Raw genomic sequence first — 11,351 nt, 5'->3', positions numbered from 1 at the left:
ATCATTCCCACCCCCTCCATCCATAGACAGGGATGGGCAACTTGGACATTGTCTACCCAAAATGGGTGGCGGGAACTACAAAGGCAAGAAGTGACTGGCTTACAAGCTTTCAAGAAGTAACCTAGATCCAGAGGGCATGGAGGAATGTAGAATCTCCACTGAGTAGTATCCAATCTGTCTAGGCGGGGCTGATGAAATGAAATGTGGATAGGTCTCTTGTGATACAATAGTGAATAATTGTTATCAGGACTGATTGTGAGCATTGGGAATGTAAAGGTACACGTTTTCTAGCAAGGAGGGGAGTGATTAACTTTGCAGTCTAGGAGCGGAGGTCCCTGGGACCATCAAGGGAGAAGAGTGGAGAGCAGGACCCTACCCAGAGAAGTAGTGATGCCAGAGATGGAGGTAGAGACGATGATGGGGAGAGATGGAGTGGCTGGGTACTTTAGACCCAGAGAGAGATAGGGGGCTGTGTGCTGATGACCAGGGGGGAAAGCTTGCAGGGTATACTCTTTGGTTGGTTGATGATGCATGGAGGGGATTGTAACCATGGCAGTGAAATGATACACGATAATATGCATGTAAAGCTAATGTTCTCACATGTAAACTATCACATAATTCACAATAAAATATTGAAAAAAAAGATGAAAGGAATACACAGAGTAACTAACTGTACCAAAAAGAAATGGTTGATGTTGAACCATTTCAAAAGGCAGCATATTAAGCCAATGATGTAAAAAGGGTGTAGCCATCTTGAGAAGGTCACAGCATATAAGGCAGCAGGACAGAAATTCCACTGCAGAGACGTGACTGATCGTCAGAGATAAAGTTGCCAACAATTTTTCGTCCACTCATTTCCTTTTCTCTGCCTGTGCACTTCCACTTTGGTGACTAGAGGGAGTGCCTGAGTGAGCCGGCATCCCTCCCACCCCTGGAGGGTTCTACTGCACATGCTCACAGATCTGCTAAGCTGTAAACTGTTTCCCACTAGGAGAAACACCTGGACTATTTTACTACAGGGTTGTTTTGGTTTTTGTTTTTGTTTTGTCTCCGTTTTACCTTGGGGTGGGCTGTTTCTCTCCCTATGCTACCCAAGAAAAGATAGCAATTGCGGCCATATAGCCAAGCTACAATCACACCCTAGAAAATCCCACCATCCGGGCAAGAGCCAATACCAGCTGCTATACACTACATAGATAGCCAACTCTCAGTTGATGTAATAGAAGTGAAAAGGGAAGCCTAGCTCCTGATCACATCTACCAGGAGGCACTCAGAAAGCTTAATAATACAGCAAAATACATTCATCTAATTATTGAAAATGCATCTAATTATTAAGAGGCAATGATGCTGAAGGAAGAAGATCAAGGTGCACTGAAGGCACTGGCAAAGAACAAGGCTCTGGGAATTGGTGGAATACAAATTGAAGTCTTTCAACAAACTCATGCAGCACTGGAGGCACTCACTCACCTATGTCAAGAAATCTGGAAGACAGCTACCTGGCCATCTGATTGGAAAAGACCCATATTTTTGCCTATTCCAAAGAGAGATGACCCAATGGAATGTGGAAATCATTGGACAATATCATTAATATCATATGCCAGTAAAATTTTGTTAAAGATAATTCAAAAACAGCTGCAGCAGTACACTGACAATGAATTTCCAGAGATTTAAGTCAGATTCAGAAGAGGACGTGGAATGAGAGATATCATGCTGATGTCAGATGGATCTTGGTTGAAAGCAGAGAATGCCAGAAAATTGTTTACTTGTGCTTTGTTGACTATGCAAAGGCTTCTGACTGTGTGGATCATGACAAGTTACGGATAATGTTAGGAAGAATGAGTATTCCAGAACACTTAATTGTGTTTATGAGGAATCTGTATATAGACCAAGAGACCGTTATTTGAACAGAACAAGGGAACACAGAATGGATTAAAATCAGGAAAGGCGTGCACTAGGCTTGTATTCTTTTACCATACTTATTCAATGTGTACATTAAGCAAGTAGCCAGAGAAGCTAGCTGATACACTAAAGAACGTGGCATCAGGAGTGAAGAAAGACTTGTGATAATACAACCTTACTTGCTGAAAGTGAAGAGGACTTAAAATACTTACTGATGAAGATCAAAGATTTACAGCCTTCAGTATGGGCTCAATGTAAAAAAAACAAAAATCCTCACCACTGTACTAATAAATAATATCATGATAAACAGGGGAAAAATTGAAGTTGCCAAAGGTTTCATGTAGCTTGTATCCACAATCAACACTCATGGAAGCAGCAGTCAAGAAATCAAATGACATATTGCATTAGGCAAATCTGCTGCAAAAGACCTCTTTACAGTGTTCAAGAACAAAGATATCTGTTTGAGGACTGTCCCAAGCCATGGTAGTTTTCAGTTGCTTTATATGCATGTGAAAGTTGGACAGTTAATAAATTAGACCAAGGAAGAATTGATGCTTTTGAGTCATGGTGATGGAGAAGAATATTAAAGTTACTATGGACTGCCAGAAAAACAAACAAATCTGTGTTAGAAGATGTACAGCCAGAATGCTCCTTAGAAGCCAGGATGGTCAGATTTCTTGTATTATGCTTCGGACATATTATCAGGAGAAGGACATCATGTTTGGTAAAGTGGAGGGTTAACAAAACAGAAGACCCCAGTGAGATGGATTGGCACAATGGCAACAGTGATGGGCTTAAGGTTATCAATGATTGTAAGGATGGCACAGGACTGGGTAGTGTTTTGTTCTGTTGTAACTGTGCTATGAGTTGGTACTGACTCAATGGTGCCTAAAAACAACAACATCTATGAGGGAGAATAAGTAGTCTGGAATAGGGAACCCAAGCGGCCAGCTGAGTCAGGGGATGAGTGTCCTGGTGCCATAGTGCGGCTGAGCAGGAGGACCATAAGTGATGTCCACAGGCCATGGCATTCCTGGTAGGGCTAAGCCTGCTGGACGGGGCCAACTTGCAACTGCAGCTGTAGTTCAACAAGTTCGTGCTGACCAGCTACGGGCCAGCCAGCTGCGGCTCGGGCTGCTTGCGTAGCCTCTTCCACCTGCACAACGAGATGTGTATACACACAGACTGGCCCTGTTGGGTTTTACCTGGTGCTGCTGTCCATGATAGTGCTGGGTAAGGACAGTTGGCTTGGGAGAACGTTCTGTGTGGCCTGCCTGGTACCCCTTGCAGGCTCTGTGCTCTATTATCTCTTCATGGGCCACCAAGGGGGCAGCCCTGAGTATACCCTGTCCTGGATATGAGTGGGGTCTGCCTTGTCAACATACTTGGGGTCCTGCCCATCATGCACTGCACCCTGGCCTGCAGCCCTGGCTGTGCCCAGCCACTCTGCTGGACTTTACCGTGCTGTTAGGGTGGCCAGCTGGAGGACCCTCACATCCCCTTCCACCAACGCCTGGCAGGCTGGTGTGTCTGCCTCCTAGTATTTGGGGCCAGGGGAGTGGGGCTGGGCTCAGGGGCCCCAGGGGCCCTGCCCTGCTATCTGTGCATGGATGCCTTGGCTCTGCTGGGAGCCGGGGAGGAGATGGTGAATGTGGCCCGCCTGCTTGAGTGCTGGGGGCCCAGCTGCTTTGACTACAAGGGCAATTCCCAGCAGATCATGCACCTGCTCAGCGTGGGCTTCATCTTGTAGCTGCATGCTGGTGTTGTGCCCAACCTACTCTGGACCATCCATCCGTCACGCCTGCCCACCGGACTGAGTCAATCATCTACCATGTCAGCTGGCCTGGTCCCCTAGGGCCAATGCCACCACGATTTCCTCCTGCTTGTCTGCAAGTTGTTGGCTGCCTGGATGCTTCCAGCAAACTTTGGACTTCCATTCTGGAACCCTCGTCCATTCCTTCATTCTTCACGTGAATCAGCCTCCTCTTCCACCATGCTTCTAGCACCAGCTCGCTGACCCTGATTTCTCCTTCCAGAGCACTGTTTGGAAAAAAAAAAAAACCTTGCCCTCTGGGCCTCAGTTAACCCTATGGGAGCTGTGAGGGTTGATTCAGGGGAACTAGGAGGCATGTCTTGTTGCGACAGTTGGAGTTACAATAGCTTGCTGTCCTTCTCATTTTGCCCCTCCTCAGCGCCCCTACACAGACCTCTCATGGGTCCCCTCCCTGCATGCCTGTCCTCCCAGAAGTCTGCAGATCATCCACCTCTGCTCCATTTTGCTCAGAGACTGCAGAGTCAGGGTCTGTGGACAGCAGGACTGGCCTGTTCATCCAAGGACCATGTCAGTACGGACCTCTCTTATACTGAGATGCTGCTGCTCTCAAGCAGTGGGCACAGAGACACAAAGAGGTGCATAACCCTGGGCACATGCCCAGAGAGCTGAGGGCCTGTCCACCTGTCCACCTGCCCACCAGGGAGACACACCTGCTCAGGAAACCTGCTTTGCCCAGACACTCTGCTCCCAACTCTAGGCTGCTGGCCCGGGCCTTGGGCCATTGAAACCTGAGCAACATCCATAAAAGGAGCAGGCAGTAAATAAAAAAGAGAAGTCTCACTAAAGAATTTGGTTTATGGAAATTTTCCCTGGAAAGAAAAATTCACAAACCCTTCCTAGAAACACCTTAGATAGCTTGGAGTAGAAGAAATAAAGATGAATATGCTAAGGAAACTGTTCAGGACACAAATTTTTGGGAATGTTTATATGGACTGAAAAAGGGCTCAACAGCATTAGGTTGGAAGCTAAACCTAACTTGTGTGTGTGTGTGTGTGTGTGTGTGTGTGGTGCAGGGAAGGTGTGAGCAGACTGCTTTTGTAAGCCCCAGCTCAGAGTTTTTCAAGGAATGATCTCAATCTGACCTATATAGAATCAGTATCTTTGGATGTGGAGGCCTTACATCTGTGTTTTTAACAAGCTCCCTGGTGATTCTAATACTCACTCAAGTTGGAGATGGTATTGTTTTAAAACTTGTTTTCTAAAATTTGTAGGATCTATGTTCCAATATTCCTTCAACAATTACATAATTTTGGAGCTCAAGCATTGGGATGGTGATGGCACACTATAGATGTTTCAGAAGGCATTCAAAAGTTTTATTCTCAGAAATTAGATTAGTGTGTTCTTCAACAGTTTCTAGTTCAATAAGCATTGACTTAGCACATGATGTATACTTTTTAGCAAATACTACCTTAAAAAATCGGAATCCTGGTGTGGCGCTGTGGGGTAATGCATTGGACTGCAAAGTTGGTTTGAACCACAAGGTTGGCAGTTCAAGCTCACCAGATACTCTCTGGAAACCCTAAGCAGGGTCACTATGGGTCAGAACTGACTTGACAGCACTTAACAACAACAATGCCTTGAAAAATTGGAGTTGGACAATCTTCTTTCTTGCTGCCCTTTCAGCATCCTTCGTTGCTTTCCAGGTGTCTTGGCCCTGGGGGCTCTCATGTTATTCGCCTGATCATTCAGTCTGACCTGCCACTTTAATGAAAAAGCCTATGGTAGGAATTTAGCTTCCTTTAATCAAAACTTACTTGTGTTGTTGAATTTCACCCTTACTCAGTCAGTTGCCAAGAAAGCAAACTTATCCATGACAAAGTGTTTATAAGGGATAATAGCTTAAAGTGTTAGCCTCAGAACCCTTGAGGACTTAATCTGTCAGTTCAGGTGAAATGCATTTCCAGTGGTGGAGTATAAGGCATCCAAAAAAGGAAAGGATGAGGAAAATATTTGGGAAAGGAAACCATCCTAGGATTCTTAAAATGATGTTATAGAGTAGACTATTCTGATTAATTTTAAGGATTGCTGTTGTTGTTAAGTGCCGTCGAGTCGGTTTCGACCCATAGTGACCCTCTATAGGGTTTCCGAGGAGCAGCTGATGACCTTGAACCGCCGGCCTTGCAGTTCAAACAACTTTGCAGTCTGGGCGCATTAACTCACAGCGCCACACCAGGACTCCAATTTTGTTGTTGTTGTTATTATGTGCTGTGGAGTCAGTTCTGACTCATAGCCACCCTGTACGGGGTTTCCGGGGCTGTAAATCTTTATGGGAGCAGAAAGCCTCATCTTTCTCCCGTGGAACAGCTGGAAGTTTCGACTGCTGATCATGAGATTAGCAGCCTGATTCGTTACCAATGTTGTTGTTGTTGTTAAGTGCTGCCGAGTCGATTCCGACCCATAGCGACCCTGTAGAGGGTTTCCGAGGAGCAGCTGGTAAGCTTGAAGTTCAAATGGCTTTGCTGTCTGGCGCATTAACCCACAGCGCCACACCAGGACTCCAGGACTCCAATAGCCATGCTTAAATGCTTGATTTGGAGGGATGGTATAATGGTGTTGACTGCATTTGGAGATCCAAAGTGAAGAACAAAAGATGAGAAGTGCCCCATTGTATGTATATGTTTGTCTGCATTTTGCAAACGCAGACAGGCTGTGCCTGAAACCTCCAGGTAGCCATTAGATTGTGAGACACAAACACATCAATCATTCTATGGGTGCTATGTTCACCTGTAATTGAGCTGGACACATGAGACACTTTAACACAGTGTTGACAAAATGAAAGCTGTTATTATTTATAGCCATTATTATTTATGAAACAATAACAACAATTTCCCAAAAGAGAACCGCTTACCCTTTCCCAAATACCCAGCTCCATTCTTCTGTCATGGGGCAGGCACTCTTGGTTCAGGTCAGATGCTGTATTCACGTCACCGGCACTCCTACACTAGTTCTCCCAAGCCTCTGTCTCAGAACCCTTTGTAAGCCTTTGCTTCTGCCTCCTGCCACACTACCCAGCTTCCTCTGCTCAGGGTGGGATTTGTGCAACCTCTGCCTTTCACAAACAAGTGTTAGAACTCTTTTAGCAGTACAGGCAAGCCTCCAGACCAGCTCCACTCTGGTGTAAGATCTCTGCATAAGTTTCTCTAAGACAACCCCTGCATGGGACACACTCAGGCTTCTGCTTCGCAAGGGTCAGTGTAAGAGCTCTTTGAGATCTGCGGACAAGTTTAGCATTCAGCTCTTGGTCCATGAGCCAGGTGGGCGCGCAGCTACTGCCTCTCATCCCCTTCAGCTTTTGCTCTTTCTTCTGAATCTAGGAAGCCCTCTTTGCGAGGACCCAGAGTTCTTAGTCCAAAGAATGCACTCTGCTCTTGACTCTTCTGAACCTTTGTAGGATTGGCCCTTCTAAACCCAGCAGGATGCTAAAATTGACCAGTCCCTCTGGTAGGTCGTAGTCATCTCATTGGCATTGTCCGGCAAGAATTTTATGTACCTTATTTGCATAATCCCAATCAATCATTTTGTGAGAGTTGCAAGACATGGCTAGAAATGTCACATAAAAGTAATGCATTGCACCACACCCGTGTTCTAAAAGACACAATAAAATTGCAGAACTCATTAAAATTGAACGAGCATTTTCCAGAGACAGTATATTTAAGATGAGGCTAGAAACTCAAGAATGAGATTTAAGGAAACAGTAAGTGCTTGGCTTTTCTTTACCATTCCCAATGTTTTCTTAGGATGAAAAAGAAGCACACTTTAAAAAGCTAAAGTGGACAGAGAGAAATACTTTTAACTCTTGGTATATGGAAGGGATTATTATAATCAATGTAATGAAACAAGTTATATGAATGGTTGAATGTGAAACTGATGATGTGCCCTGTAAACTTTCACTCAATCCACAATAAAAACCTTAAATAAAAAAAAAAAAAGAAAAAAAGAAGCACACTGTGGTACAGCATTCTTGGGAGAAATGTATATGCTTCTCTTGGAATTTGGGGATGCTTGGAATTAAAGAGACTGATGCCCACTTCTTAACTGGAGAAGTCAAAGGGGGAAGGATGGCCAATGCAGCTGTAAGAGCAGTTCAAGCAATGGAGGTGAGTGGGTGGGATGGGAAAAGGACAGGCTGCACTTCCACCAGTCAGTGAGATGGGGTATAGTTTTGAGGGTTAAGAGGACTGTGGGGGAAGGTAGCTGGGACCCTAACCAAAAGGAACCACAGAAGTAAGAGACTTCAGAATATACTTCCAGGGAAGGGGGTTAGATGTGATCAGTCAGAGTGTGTTACTGGAGACAGGAAATTGCTACCTACCCAGAGGTCCCGGTGCAATACCCAGAAATCCAGTCATCATCCTAGAATTAGTCTAGGTTCAATCAGAGGAATAAAAGCACCATGTGTGATAAAGAAAAGGGCTATATGTAGGGATTAGCTCTTATGCATTTTGGGGGTAGGTGGAGAAATCTCTGAGGCTGTTGGCACTGTGTCTCATGTTGGGGCTTAAGTCTCTATAGATCAGTCCGTTCACCAGCAGTTAGGAAAGGAGACTGAATATGAAGTGGGGAGAGCAAGAACACATTGGACAGGGGAAGATAAAATAGAACTTGGGTCTGTCTTTCAACTCTTTCAACCTTGATGGCAGGGCTAACCTATGGGAGAAGTTGGCATTATCCGCTACAGAGCTGCACACACACATTTAAGAGAAGCTGGAGGAGATCCAGTGGGATCTGGAGGAGTTGTAGACACCAACAGGGGAGCCAGCAGATCAGCAACAATGTGTATGAGCCACCACAGGACCTGGCAGCTTTACTTCCACTTCAGAGCATGAAAAGAGTTGCTCTTTCAATTCCACTGGGCAAATTTCTCTTGTGCTCAGCCCAACTCAGATAAGTACACAGGGAAAAGAATTCTAGGAACTATAGTCCCGGCTTCGCCAAGTGTCTGCACCACAGGAGAAAAAGTGGAAAGAATAGCTTATGATTTCCTCCCCAATTTTGTTTTTTTGAGCCAGGGGAAGGGGAGAAACTTTCAAGTAATTAAAGTTTTGACTTAGATTCCATTTTTTTTTTTTATTTTTAGATTGGATTTTTAAAAACCAAAATGGGGCTTGTTTTTGAGCTGTCTAAAAGTCAGAGGATTTGTCTCAGTTGTTTCCAAGAGGCAGGGAAGCTGGTTTGTTATAACAAGGATGAAGGCAGTATGTGAAGAAAAATGCAGCCGTTTCCTGATTATACCAGTCAGTTTAGCCTGTTTAATAAATCAGTTCCACAGGCATTTAGTTGTGCAAATTCAAGTATATACATGAGGAACTCTGGTAGTGTAGTGGTTACGAGTCAGGCTGTTAAACAGAAGGTCAGCAGTTCGAAACTACCAGCTGTTCCACGTGAGAGAGATGAGGCTTTCTGTTCCCATAAAGATTTGCAGCATTGGAAACCCTGTACAGGGTCACTATGAGTCGGAACCAACTCCATGGCACATCACCACCACACTCTTCTATGCCAATCTGTTTTATATAATTTAAAATACTTAAAATTATATTTTGAATCTATTCTCTATATATTAGATTCTTTATTGGATGCACTACTTAACTGTATACTTTATATACACTTATGTTGTTGTTGTTAAGTGAGCCTGTATAGGGTTTCTAAGGAGTGGCTGGTGGGTTTGAACTACTGGTCTTGTCGTTAGCAGTCCACTGCTTATTCTACAGCACCACACCACGACTCCTATACACACTTATAGAAACATATATTACTATATAGGGTTGATCTGTAATGTGTATATAAAATCTCCTGTACTCATTTTTGTGGAGATTTTTTTTCTCAAGGGTTATTTTCACAATACAGATTTTTTGCCATATGTATGATTGTAGAAACTAACATTATATAAATGAGGATGTGACTGTTTTATACCCCAAAATTCAGGAGCAAGCGGGATAGGATAAAGAAAGCATATGGTTTTTTAAACTCTTCCATGTGCCCTTCCTTCGTCCATCATCCATTCCCTACTTGAGAAAGGGGTGCTTGCACACTATAAAATTATGACATGTTAGAGATAAAAGACACTTAAATGTCATCAGTTACTCCCCACTTTACAAGAGGGAATGCAGTTGCTAGAGAGGTGAAGTAATGTGTCCAGAACTACCTAGTACCTTGGTGGCAGGTTGAGGACTAGAACTGGTTGCTACTATGTAAGAATTAACTTGCCCCTCTAGCATGCTATGCTGGTGTTGTTCTTTACCTTGTGAATATCTCTAGCATTTGGAATCTGACACTGTTTCAAGTTATCTATGTTGACAGTTTAGACATGCCATTGCCCTTGGTTAATTCTGGGGCACACTGGGATGCTGGTTTGATCTCAGGAATGACAAGGGTTCTTCTGTCCCATATCTGGTTTCTCATTCACTGAAAGATTCCCAGGTGGATCAGATTTTTGTTTGTCTCACTTGTCCCTTTGTGCACAGCCTGACATGACTTCCCAGGGCTCCCACTACCCAACTGTGATTCAGACCTCAAAACTGAGGCTCACCTGATGATCAGAGCCAAGACTATGGCTGAGGATAAATCAACCCTGAGATTAAGTGCCAGTCATGTTGTCTTTTTAAAACAGGGCTAGACAAGTCCGCTGATCCTGACGGTCTGAAGTAGCACTTGAAATAAGTTTTCCCCAAGTGTTCTCAGGTCTCCCCTGGGACTTTGTTCTCAGTGCTTGCCTCTCTAAAAGGTTGTAGTCCCTTAAGAGTTCTCTGTGAACAGAATGATCATGTTTACCCATCAGCTCAATAGCCCAACTGATTCCAGGGGAGATAGCATTAAGAATGCTTCTTGGTCCCTTTGGGATATCAGATACTGAATGCAGCTCTTCCCCCTTCAGATGTTCCTCTTGATTTTGTAACTTTTCCTTCTATAGTTTCAAAGCAGGTAAAATGACGCCTTCCTGTGACATTTGGAAAACCCACTGCTCAGCCCTTTTTCATGCCTCCCTTGGGAGAGAGAGAAGCAAATGAGATCTCCCGATGACTTCAAATTTTTAACCATCTAAGTTTGAGAAAATCCAATTCATGTAAAATTCTGTTTTTCTGTTTCCCCAACCACGGTTAAGGGCAGCTGCATTTCCCAGCGTGGAAGAAGTCACTCATATCCTCCACTTTCCTTTAATAGAAGTTAAAACACAACAAACTGTATATAAAGAGCAGAAATGTTTATGAGTAGGGAGATTATATATATAATTATTGTTTAGGTGAAAGTTTACAGAGCACGTTAGTTTCTCATGCAGCCACTTACATAGATTATTCTGTGATACATTGGTTGTAATCCCCACAATCTGTCAGTATTCTCACTATTTCCACCTTGGGTCCTGCGTCCCTGTTCGTCCAGTTTTCCTGCTTCATCCTGCCTTCTTAACTCTGCTTTTGGGGGAAAAAAAGCCGCTATTTTGCTGTCATATAATTCATTGTTCAAAGACACTTGTTCCTTACACCACATGTTATTGTTCACTTAATAGGTCTGTGGCTGAAAGGTGATCTCTGGAAGTGGCTTCAGTTCTAAGTTACAAGGGTGTCTGAGAGCCATAGTCTTGGGGATTCTACCAGTCTTTTTTTTTCAAGGTTTTTATTGTGGA

General features: G+C 44.0%; 1 pseudogene; it reads left to right on the top strand.

Annotated features, from left to right (window-relative positions):
- The first annotated feature begins 2,923 nt into the window (after window positions 1-2,923).
- On the top strand, window positions 2,924-3,716 carry LOC102813042 (annotated as a pseudogene).
- The last annotated feature ends 7,635 nt before the right edge of the window (window positions 3,717-11,351 follow it).

This window comes from Chrysochloris asiatica, unplaced genomic scaffold (assembly GCF_000296735.1).
Source record: "Chrysochloris asiatica unplaced genomic scaffold, ChrAsi1.0 scaffold00062, whole genome shotgun sequence".
Classification (NCBI taxonomy): domain Eukaryota; kingdom Metazoa; phylum Chordata; class Mammalia; order Afrosoricida; family Chrysochloridae; genus Chrysochloris; species Chrysochloris asiatica.
Note: the sequence above shows the minus strand (reverse complement) of the source record. Positions and strands in the feature narration are given on the sequence as shown.